Genomic DNA, 10,398 nt, shown 5'->3' with positions numbered 1-10,398 from the left:
TATTGGTCAGTTCACACCTATGTGACCTTATTAGGACAGAACAGAACTGCTCTTTAGGGTCTTCAAGAGTGTGGAATGTCAAAAGAGCAGATAGCTTCATCGACCTTCAATGGAGCAGCTGGTGCATTGAGCACCAACTCTGCAGTTAACATACCAACCTTGTAGTTAACTACTTAGCCCACTGTGCCCCAGGGCACCTTCATTTTTATCATATGCTGGTAGTAAAGTGCATGCTAAAACTCCTGTCCTGCTTATCGTTAGTGGAAATATACTTATAAGTCATTGTCTGGTCCTTTTATTCTTGGAGCAATATTTCTATTCATTCACATTACAAACAAACAATAGATCGTGTGTCGAAGAAAAGCCTAGATCCTCTTCTAAATCATTTTATATTGGTGGAACAATATGGTAATAAAATATTAGACTATAATTATCACCTAAAGCAGAGTCCTAATCAAACTCCTTCATTAACCATACAAAGAGTTTACTGATTGTGAAGGAAAACCCAGACTCAACCACAAAATTACATTTAGTTAGAATAACATGCGCATTATGTTCCTCATTCTATTTCTTTTTACTCTTTATTTTGTTTTTATGTTTTAGTTTTCCTTTATTCTTTATTTTTGTTTAGATGGCACTTATATTTAACACAAAATTCAGATAAAATAAAAGGCTATACCTCCCACCTCGGTTCTACAATCTAGGGCATTCTTTTTCATAGGGACAACAAACTCAGTTTCTTGCCCATCCTCCCAGAGATAGTGTACAAATGTATATAATATCTATATGAATTTATTATGAAATCCAATATTTGATATTTTAACCATATAACATGAGAGTAAACTTCACAACAGGTTACTATTTCAAGCAGACGTTACATACCATTACAATGATATACAAGTGAATGTGATATTAAAAGGAATTCCCAATAGTATATTTACAGCCACAAAAATGACCGTCGCCAATTTTTCCTCAATTTTACTTATTTGGGGGCTAAAGCTTGAGGACAGAAATGTTTACATTAATAAACTATAGAGTGTGGATAAATTTATTTGACTACCTGTTAGATCTATCACCTCATCCTTCAACAAACTGAAAGCCAAACTCCTGCTAAAGAAATTATCTAGAAAATATCTTGGGTGTAGAAACACCACCAAGACCCTCCTCCTCTGTGCTTTGAGTGGATGAGTAACTCAAGAAAAACAATATATTCCCTTTCAGGTGACTGAATTCTGTGACTGCTCAGTCTCCTACAGAATGATCACTCAAGAAGATGAGCATACTTACGGGAAGCAGAACCTGCCAGTGGTTACAAGAACAAGCAAACACAAAAGGTAGACAGTGACTGCTAACACTGGGCATAATGACAAAGACAGATTCAGGGCTGCAGTAAAAAAAGATCACCCATTCAGTAAAAAGGACGAACAGAAGGCAGCACAGTTCAGTCCTGATAACTTGAAATTTTAATTTTTCATTTGAAGCTATTTAAATTAGTGAAATGCTTACGTGGATGTCAGTAAATTTCTATTAAAAGATATAATTGTAGTTCAGAAAATCTATTTAAAATATTTATAATTTAACTAGATATCAACATATATGTCTGAAAATTATATGATTCTAAGATTATGATACAATGCAAAATAAAAAAGTGAAAACAAATGTTTTATGTATTAAAAACATTTACATATCAGAAGAATCAAAGAACTGAAAAATCCAAAGGAGTAAACAGGCTTGAAAGAAGCTACAGATTTCTGCAGGGAGAAGAGAGTTCAGTACAATAAACTCGGACTTTTTGAAACTCAATGTATATATATAACCAACTAGTGGCCATTCAGTTGACTCTGACTCATGGTGACACCCCCCCCCTCTTCTGGGTCAGAGTAAAACTGTCCTCCTTAAAGGTCTCAATGGCTGATTTTTCAGAAATAGAATCCCAAGTCTTTCTTCCAAGGCACTTCTAAGTAGACTTAAAAAGGTAACTTTATGGTATGCAGGCAAATAAATTACATGTTTGCACCACCCAGGAACTCCTATTTGCTACAGAGGTAAGTAAAATTTTGATTAACACTTTCTAATAATTTACCCCCCAAGAAGGTAGCATATGAGCAGGAACCAATTATACTGAAGGAAGAAGTACTGAAAGTAAAATTTTAATGAAGATCATCCAACAATTGTTACAGCAGGGAGGTTCAGGTCAGATTCAGAAGAGGACATGATTCAAGGGATATCACTGCTGATGTCAGATGGATCTTGGCTGGAAGTAGAGAATACTGGAAAGATATTTATTTGTGTTTCATTGACTATGAAAAGACATTTTGATTGTGGATAGTTTTAAGAAGAAAGAGAATTCTAGATCACTTTATTGTGCTCAGGCGGAACTTGTACATTAAAAAAAACTTATTTAACAAGAGACAGTTGTGGAAATAGAACAAGGGACTATCATATCATTTAAAGTCAGAAAAGATGTGCTTAAGGGCTGCATCTTAACACCATACTTATCAATCTGTGTGCTAAGCAAATCAACAGATTACATGAGAAGCTAGATTACATGAAAAAGATGTGGCATCAGGACTGGAGGAAGGTTTATTAGCTAATTGGGATATGCAGATGACACAACCTTTCCTACTGAAAGTGAGGAGAACTTGAAGTATTTGCTGATAAAGATCAAGGACTGTAATGTGGATTACAATTTAATGAAAAGAAAACCAAAATCCTCACAACAGGATCCAGAGGTAACATCATGGTAAATGGAGAAAAGTTTCAGGCTGTCTAACTACTGCTGCTACCTTATGTCTTATCTGTTGTCAGCAGTGAGGCCGAGTCCTTCATCCGACACAATGCCTTGTTGGAAAGTTCATTAAATCAAAGCTATTCCACTCACTAGAGCCAATAATTCACCTTTGGCCCTTTGGAATGATATATATCCTAGGTATGAATTTGCTTTCCCTACACTCAGTAACTCAGCCAGCACTACCAATCTAGGTTTCAAAATGTCTGATTTGTCAACAAAAAAAATTCCCATTAAATTGCTTCATTCCAAAAAGCTCACTTTAAAGCTTAAGTTACCCAAAAAAGGGTCACTCAGGGATCCCCACCCCCTGGCAATGAAAATATTTTGTACTATAGTCCATAATCAGGATAAAATATAGATAGCATCTTTGGACTATGCCAAAGCCTCCCAAGGGGCCTTATCACCCACTTTGGAAAATACTGCTTTAAAGCAAAGGAGTATCAATGGGTATAAGATAATGGAATCTACTCATGTGGGATTCCGAGACTAACTCTTTACAAGAGTATCAAGCCTCATCTTTCTCCCACAGAGAGACTGGTGGTTTCAAACTGCTGACCTTGTGGTTAGCAGCTCAACGTGTAACCCACTACACCACCACGACTCCTCTAATAGTGGATAGTGACCCTATTAAATAGCACATTGCTTGTTAGGGTGTCTCAAGCAAGACTATAAATATTTATGAGCACAGACAGCCTCATCTTTTCCCCTTGGAACAGCTGGTAGATTTAAACTGCCAACTTTGTGATTAGTAGTCCATACTTAACCCACTGCACCAAGCTTCGTGGTCATATGCCACATACTTCTGAAGCTGCTGTCTTAAGATGCTGGAAGAACATATTAAAGGTGTGTCTGAAGTACTAACATGGGTGTGACCACAGGGTGTCATCTATCGAAATAAGGTATATACTTTAAACCAATGGTCATTAAGTAGGGGCATGGTCCATGTAACTGTTACACTTGGGTTCAGAAACCAGAGATGCAAGTAATTAGTGGTTCCTTTTGTCATTGTTCCCCATGATGGGGAATCTGTGCTTCCTGTCCAAGAAAATTGGTCTAATAAATTATAAGCCTTAATTCTAGGAGATGCCAATGTATAATAATAAAGGGATTTGTACCAGAAAACAAAGCACAAGCTTATCTAAACCAGAAACTGATTGCCATGTGGTTATTTGTGAATTCACACATTGATAAACCAGCACACAAAGAAAGGAGTGATTACACTTTCATGGCTAATTAACTCAATCATTAAGAATAATGATTGCTGACTCATAATAGGGTTCTGCACAGTCTCTCAGAGGTCTCCAGTGTGACTTAGTCCCAATTTCCCAGAGAATACTCTGCTCATTAAGCTATGCTGTGCTGGCTTCTTTTGCTTCCTGGTCCCCATTCCCCAATACCCTACTAATTTTCCATGACATCACCACTTATACTTAAATTCTGCTACCTAGTTGTGCTTCGGGAAAGCAAATTAAAGACAACAGACTCGAAACATCTAAGTGAAAATTAGCCAAACTATAAGGAGAACTAGATAAACCCACAAGCAAAATTAGAACTTTTAACACGCTCTTTTCAGTAATACATAAGGCAAGCAGACATATCATCAAGGATGTACAAGATTTTAACAATTATGAATTAACCTGATATATAAAACACCAATCTATAAACAACATAAATCATTTCCTTCCCAAATGCATGTAAGACATTTAATAAAAAGACCCTATGCTGAAACAATGAACAACTTCAACAAATTTCAAAACATTTATTTAAGAATATTTGTGAATTAAACTATAATTCAATAAAAAAGCTAATGACAAATTCCCAAATATGTGCAAAATTAGCAAACTTCAAAATATGCTCTTATTCAAAGAAGAAATAATGTACAAAGGATAATACTGTTAACTAATAACAAAAAAGAAAAAGGTGAAGTATAATACCAAGAATGTTAAAGGGGTGGGCTGAATCCTAGAAGGAAGAAAATTAAATGAAGAAACTCTGATTCTGTACATAAATTGTATCCAAATCATGGCTAAAGTATTTATACTGAGGCAGACTATAAGACCCAAGATTTGGAATAAGGAATTACCTAACAACTGAATCATATAATTACATAAATATCTTCCCCAACTTTCTTACTCAGACATATCTAGAAAGCAAAGGTCATTTCAACTAGCAAGCATTGCAATAATATAAAAGATGGCATTAATGTATTTTTGCTTGTAACTCTTTCCTATCTGATTTAAAAGACAATTGTATAAAATAATAATTATAAATATTTGTTGATAATTTTATAATACACATAGTTTGTGCCAAAAATAACACAAAGTAGAGGATTAAGAAGAAATCTATATTGGAGCAAAGTTTTTTAATGCAATTGAATATAATTTGTATGCAATATGAACTAGATTGTTTTAGGTTAAGACATGAATTATAATACAAAGACAAACCACTAACAAGGAAAAGATATAGTAAAGAAACAAGAAAATTAAAATTATATTCAGGCAGTCTCCAGAAAACAAATGAACAACGTGGGAGATGTAAATTCAAATTTATCAGAAATTAAGTTAAATATAAATGGACTGAAGAATTAATGGAAACCATAAGCTATAAGCCAATGAGACTTAATAGGACACACCACCAACAATACATATTTTTCTAAAGTGCACACAGAGCATTCTCTAAGTTAGACCACATAATATGACAAGATGCAAGTCTTATCTCACACTTAATTCTAACCCCAATCTAAGAATTATTAGATCTTATGCCACAGCCCTATTTGGTAGAGACCTCCATGAAGACATCACTGAAGGTACGGGTGCTTACAAAAAAATGTGGTGAAGAAACTAGATGGTTCCTGGATATCAAAAAGAATAGCATCTGGGGTTTTAAAAGATTGTATTCAAATAAGGAGTCATCTAAATGAGGCTTCAACTAAGTCCACATGGAAAAAGCACACTAGCCTTTGTTATCCAAAGATTATAAATAATATAATCCAAGTCAGAATGAGGGAATGACATATCAGAGTTTAAATTGTGAGCACCTGGTTTGCAGAAGGTTATGAACAACAATGGAAGCCCAAAATCCATTTGCTGGATCCACACATAGAATAAGTCTCCTGTTACTTCCCTAAGACCATAAAATATTCAAACTAAAGAAAAAACATCATCAATATCTCATGAAAGCAAAATTTTGAGGAGATCATCCCAAAATAGTTGTAGCAGTATATTGACAAGGGTCTGCAAGAGGTTCAGGCCAAATTCAGAAGAGGAAATGAAACAAGGGATTTTCATTGCTGATGTCAGCTGAATCTTGGCTCAAAACATAATACAGAAAGATGTTTACTTGTGCTTTATTGATTATACCAAGATATTTGACTGTGTGGGCCATAAAAAATTATGGATAATCTTGAGAAGAATGGGAATTCCAGAACACTTTATTGTGCTCATGAGTAGCCTGTACGTGGATCAAGAGACAGTTATGCAAACAGAACAAGGAAATACTTACTTCATGGTTTAAGATTAGGAAAAGTATGAAGCAGGGTTGTACTCTCTTACCATACTTATTCAACCTGTATGTTGAGCAAATAATAAGAGAAGTCATATTATATGAAGAAGGCTGTCACATCAGGATTGGAGTAAGTCTTATTAACAACCTGCAATATGAAGGTTGACATAACCCTGCTTGCTAAAAGTGAAGAGGGACTTGAAGCACTCGCTGATGAAGATGAAAGATTTCAGCCTTCAGCATGGATTATGACTCAATGTAAATAAGACAAAAATCCTCACAAGTGGACCAATAGATAACATCATGATAAATGGAGAAAAGGTTGAAGTGGTCAAAGATTTGTCTTGCTTGGCTCCACAATCAATGCTCATGAAAGCAGAATTCAACAGATGAAAAGATGGGTTGCAATAGGTAAATCTGGTACACAAGACCTCTTTAGAGTATTGAAAAGGAAGGCTGTTACTTTGAAGACTAAGGTATGCCTGACACAAACTAGAGTTTTTCCATTGCCTCCTATACATGTGAAAATTAAACACTGAACACAGAAGACAAGTGAAAATCAATACATTTGGGTTGTGGTCCTGGACAATAATATTTAAAGTACCATAGACTGTTAAAAGGACAAACCAATCTGTCTTGGAAGAAGTATGGCCAGAGTATTCCTTAGATGGCAAGACTTCTTACATACTTTGGACATACTTTCAGAAGAAACCAGAGAATGACATTATGCCTCATAAAGTGGATGACCAGTGACAAAGAAGGTCTTCAACAAATGACTTGATGCAGTGGCTGCAATAATGGACTTAAGCATGGGAATGACTGTGAGGACCATGCGGGACCCTGCAGTGTTTCATTCCACTGTGTACGAGGTCACTATTGGTCGTCAGAACTGACTGAATGGCGGTACCTAATAAGTTAGTTGAGGGGTGTGAATAGCCTTGGTATCAGACAGAGAATATTGTAGAAACAACTACAATAGCTATAGCTAGATAACACCTGATTTGATCCTTCCTTGACCCACTTAAAAGTTTTATCAATTAAAATTTAAAAATTAAGGGGAAATACACGTGGATTAAGCCTGAGGTCAATCTCCTCTGACCATTAAGATGTGAATAGAGCTGTGAATAACCTTGCTGTCATACAGAGTGCATAAGAAAGTACTCAGCGTATTCTGGCATTGAGAGAAGACTTGAATAGAGTCTGTCTGCTATCTTAATATTTAACATATAAATATATGTACATAGACCTATATCCCTACATCACATATTAACAGATTTACATATATTCATGCCTATATTTATACCCCTATAAATGTCTTTTGCCTCCTAGTTCTTTCCTCGTATTTCCTTTTACTTTCTTCCTGTCCCACTGTCATGTTTGACCTTTATTCGGCTCTCAGTAATTCCTCTTGGCTACATTGCACTTGATCAAACCCCACCAGGTGTTCTTCACCATCCTCATCAATCATTTTAAATGTATTTTTGTTCCCTTATCCCTGGATCTGTTGACTCCCCCCTCCCTTAAGCAACCTCCCCCTATTTTGGGGATTCTTTGTTCCTCATCTTGTCTCATGGTGGGGCCAGTCCTACACTTGCCATTTCATTTAAAGGATAATACCTAACCACCACATTTTATACTCCAAGGCCCTCCTCTCTTCTCGTTTACAAATTTCTCTTAGTCATACGTTGAATTCATTATCTTTCATTTATATCCCTATGAATATCATTCTATTCCTATTTTCACCACTACTTTAACACTTGACCATAATACATTACAGTGCTCTATTTTTAGATCTGCTCCTCCCTTGTAGACAGTGGAACCTCTATTAGCAGGTGTTTCATTCAATTTTGTATCCTCTAGTATAATGGTTCTCAAACGTAAGCACGCATCAGAATCACCCTGCCCTAAAATTACCATTGATTGGATTTGGAAAGATAGCAAACCTGTTGCTCCACAGGGTTTCCGAAACTATAAACCTTACAGAAGCAGATGCCTAATCTTTTTCCAGCAGAACAGCTCTTAGATTCAAACCTCTGACCTTTTGGTTAGTATCAAAGCACTTAATTCCCTACAGTATCAAGGCACCTTTTTAAACCCCTGCAGGGCTCCTAAGCCTACAGACTACTGAGATGGAGCCAGAGAATCTGCACTTCTGGTGCTACTGGAGCTACTGGAGGAGGCTACAAGGTGAAGGTGGAAAGGTGATAGAGAGTGGGGAGTGGAGAGTGAGGAGGGACAAAATTTGAGAAGGAAGCCCCTAGGTATCCACTCTGATGTGTTTTCAAGTGTCTTGAATTCACATTTAAATCCTGCTCAATCACTCATTCCAATTTTCCTGGTAGTGCTATGGGTAAGCTTTAGTCTGCTAACCACAAAGTAGGCAGTTTAAATCTACCAGTGGCTCCATGGGAAAAAGTTGAGGCTATCTGCTCTATTAAAGATTTACAGCCTTGTAAACCTTATCAGGATCGTTATATGTTAGGATCCACTCAATGGCAATGAGTTTGTATTTGCTTTTATCTGCACCAAGTAACTGGCAAACCTTCATGAACTTTTGTGAGAAGTAATCATAAAATTATAAACAATACTTCTGTGGACAAAGAATTAACCTCACTCCATCTGATTGAAAATAGGGGCTTGGGATCACAAAATAGCTCTAATAGTCTTGCAACATGACAATTGCCATATGTCTTAGAAAACTAGTTCGTAAGTGTAAAGTATGTGATCTCAACTGTTGTAATGCATGATCATCTTGGTAAATTACAGTAGAGAAAAGACAATATGTAGAATTTTTTCACAGAACAAAAATAAATAAATAAAACATACAAGATTCCTGCTCTAGTGAAGCTTTTTTGCTCACACTGTGCAAAAATTATTAAAGTAAAGCCCCCTGCTTCCTATAAACTACAATGGATGACAAGTTTCGATAGGTAGGTAGGACGGTAGATAGGTAGGTGGGTAAGTAGGCAGGGAGGCTGATTGATTGATTTTTCTCACTGCCGAGTCAAATCTGACTCACAGTGACCCTACACGGCAGCATAAAATTTCCCCTGTGGGTTTCCAAAACTAACTTTATGGGAGTAGAAAGCCTCACCTTTCTCCCTTTGAGTGGCTGGTGGTTTCAAACTGCTGAACTTGTGATTAGCAGCCCAATAAGTAATCAATTACATCATCAAAGCTCCTAAATAGAGAGATAAAATTCACTATGCCCTAAATCCTTTTTGTTAAAAAACATCCATTTTAATATAAAAAATGACTTCAAGTTCATATATATATATATATACCTGTGTATATACATATGGAAAAAAGATTAGCATCTGAAGAAATATAAACTGGTTAATTGGCATAGTTTGGGAAATAACTATTACAATTTATCACTGACAATGGCATCCATCATCTTGCTATATGACCTTGGGCATATCATAGGTTTTCCTTTTCTTCTTTTATAAAACTGATAACAAAAGGTGCCAAAAAAGTTTGGAGGATAACTACTGAATTTCAGACAGACACAAAAATATAATCATGTTAGAGCTTTTATTTTCCACTAACAGCATGACCAAAACAGCAGTTACGGTATTTATTTCCCTCCTTATATATGCCAAAGCATGATAAACAATGTTTTTTCCATTCAGTGGTGTCTATCGCCTAAAAATTCCATACAGTCCAATTAATGTTGATTATACATTTAAATATGGATTGAATCTTGAAATATTTTCTCCATGGGAATTTTATCAGGTAAGCTTTGTCATCTTTTCTCATTAAGAACATAGGAATAAATATGGAGGCTTCCTGTCGATCTAAACTTGGCTCACTTCTGAAGTGATTGTTGTAATACAAGGATAATCTGTCACTCTGGGCTTACTATCTCTGACAATGTATGAAGTAATAAAATTTCATCTCACATATAATACAACTAAAGATTCTAGGATTTAACCAAAAATACTTTTCAAAAATTCAACTAAATTTCTTACATAGTATTCACTAAAAGCGATTTTTCCCAAAGTATTGATTTTAATCAAGATAATCTCATATAGGTACACTTGAAGGATTAGTGAATAGATTTATAAGAATTACTTTTTAAAAATAGTTCCTTAACTCAAATAAAA

At 35.7% G+C, this 10,398-nt stretch overlaps 1 protein-coding gene across 1 annotated transcript in view; it reads right to left on the bottom strand.

Annotated features, from left to right (window-relative positions):
* The window catches only part of DTWD2 (DTW domain containing 2), a 135,442-nt gene that overhangs the window by 100,152 nt on the left and 24,892 nt on the right, over positions 1–10,398 (bottom strand). The window lies entirely within an intron of this gene.

Source organism: Echinops telfairi, unplaced genomic scaffold, assembly GCF_000313985.2.
Source record: "Echinops telfairi isolate 266 unplaced genomic scaffold, ASM31398v2 ScPeMD7_7469;HRSCAF=8507_1, whole genome shotgun sequence".
In the NCBI taxonomy this organism is placed as follows: domain Eukaryota; kingdom Metazoa; phylum Chordata; class Mammalia; order Afrosoricida; family Tenrecidae; genus Echinops; species Echinops telfairi.
This window is presented reverse-complemented; position numbering and strand designations above follow the sequence as displayed.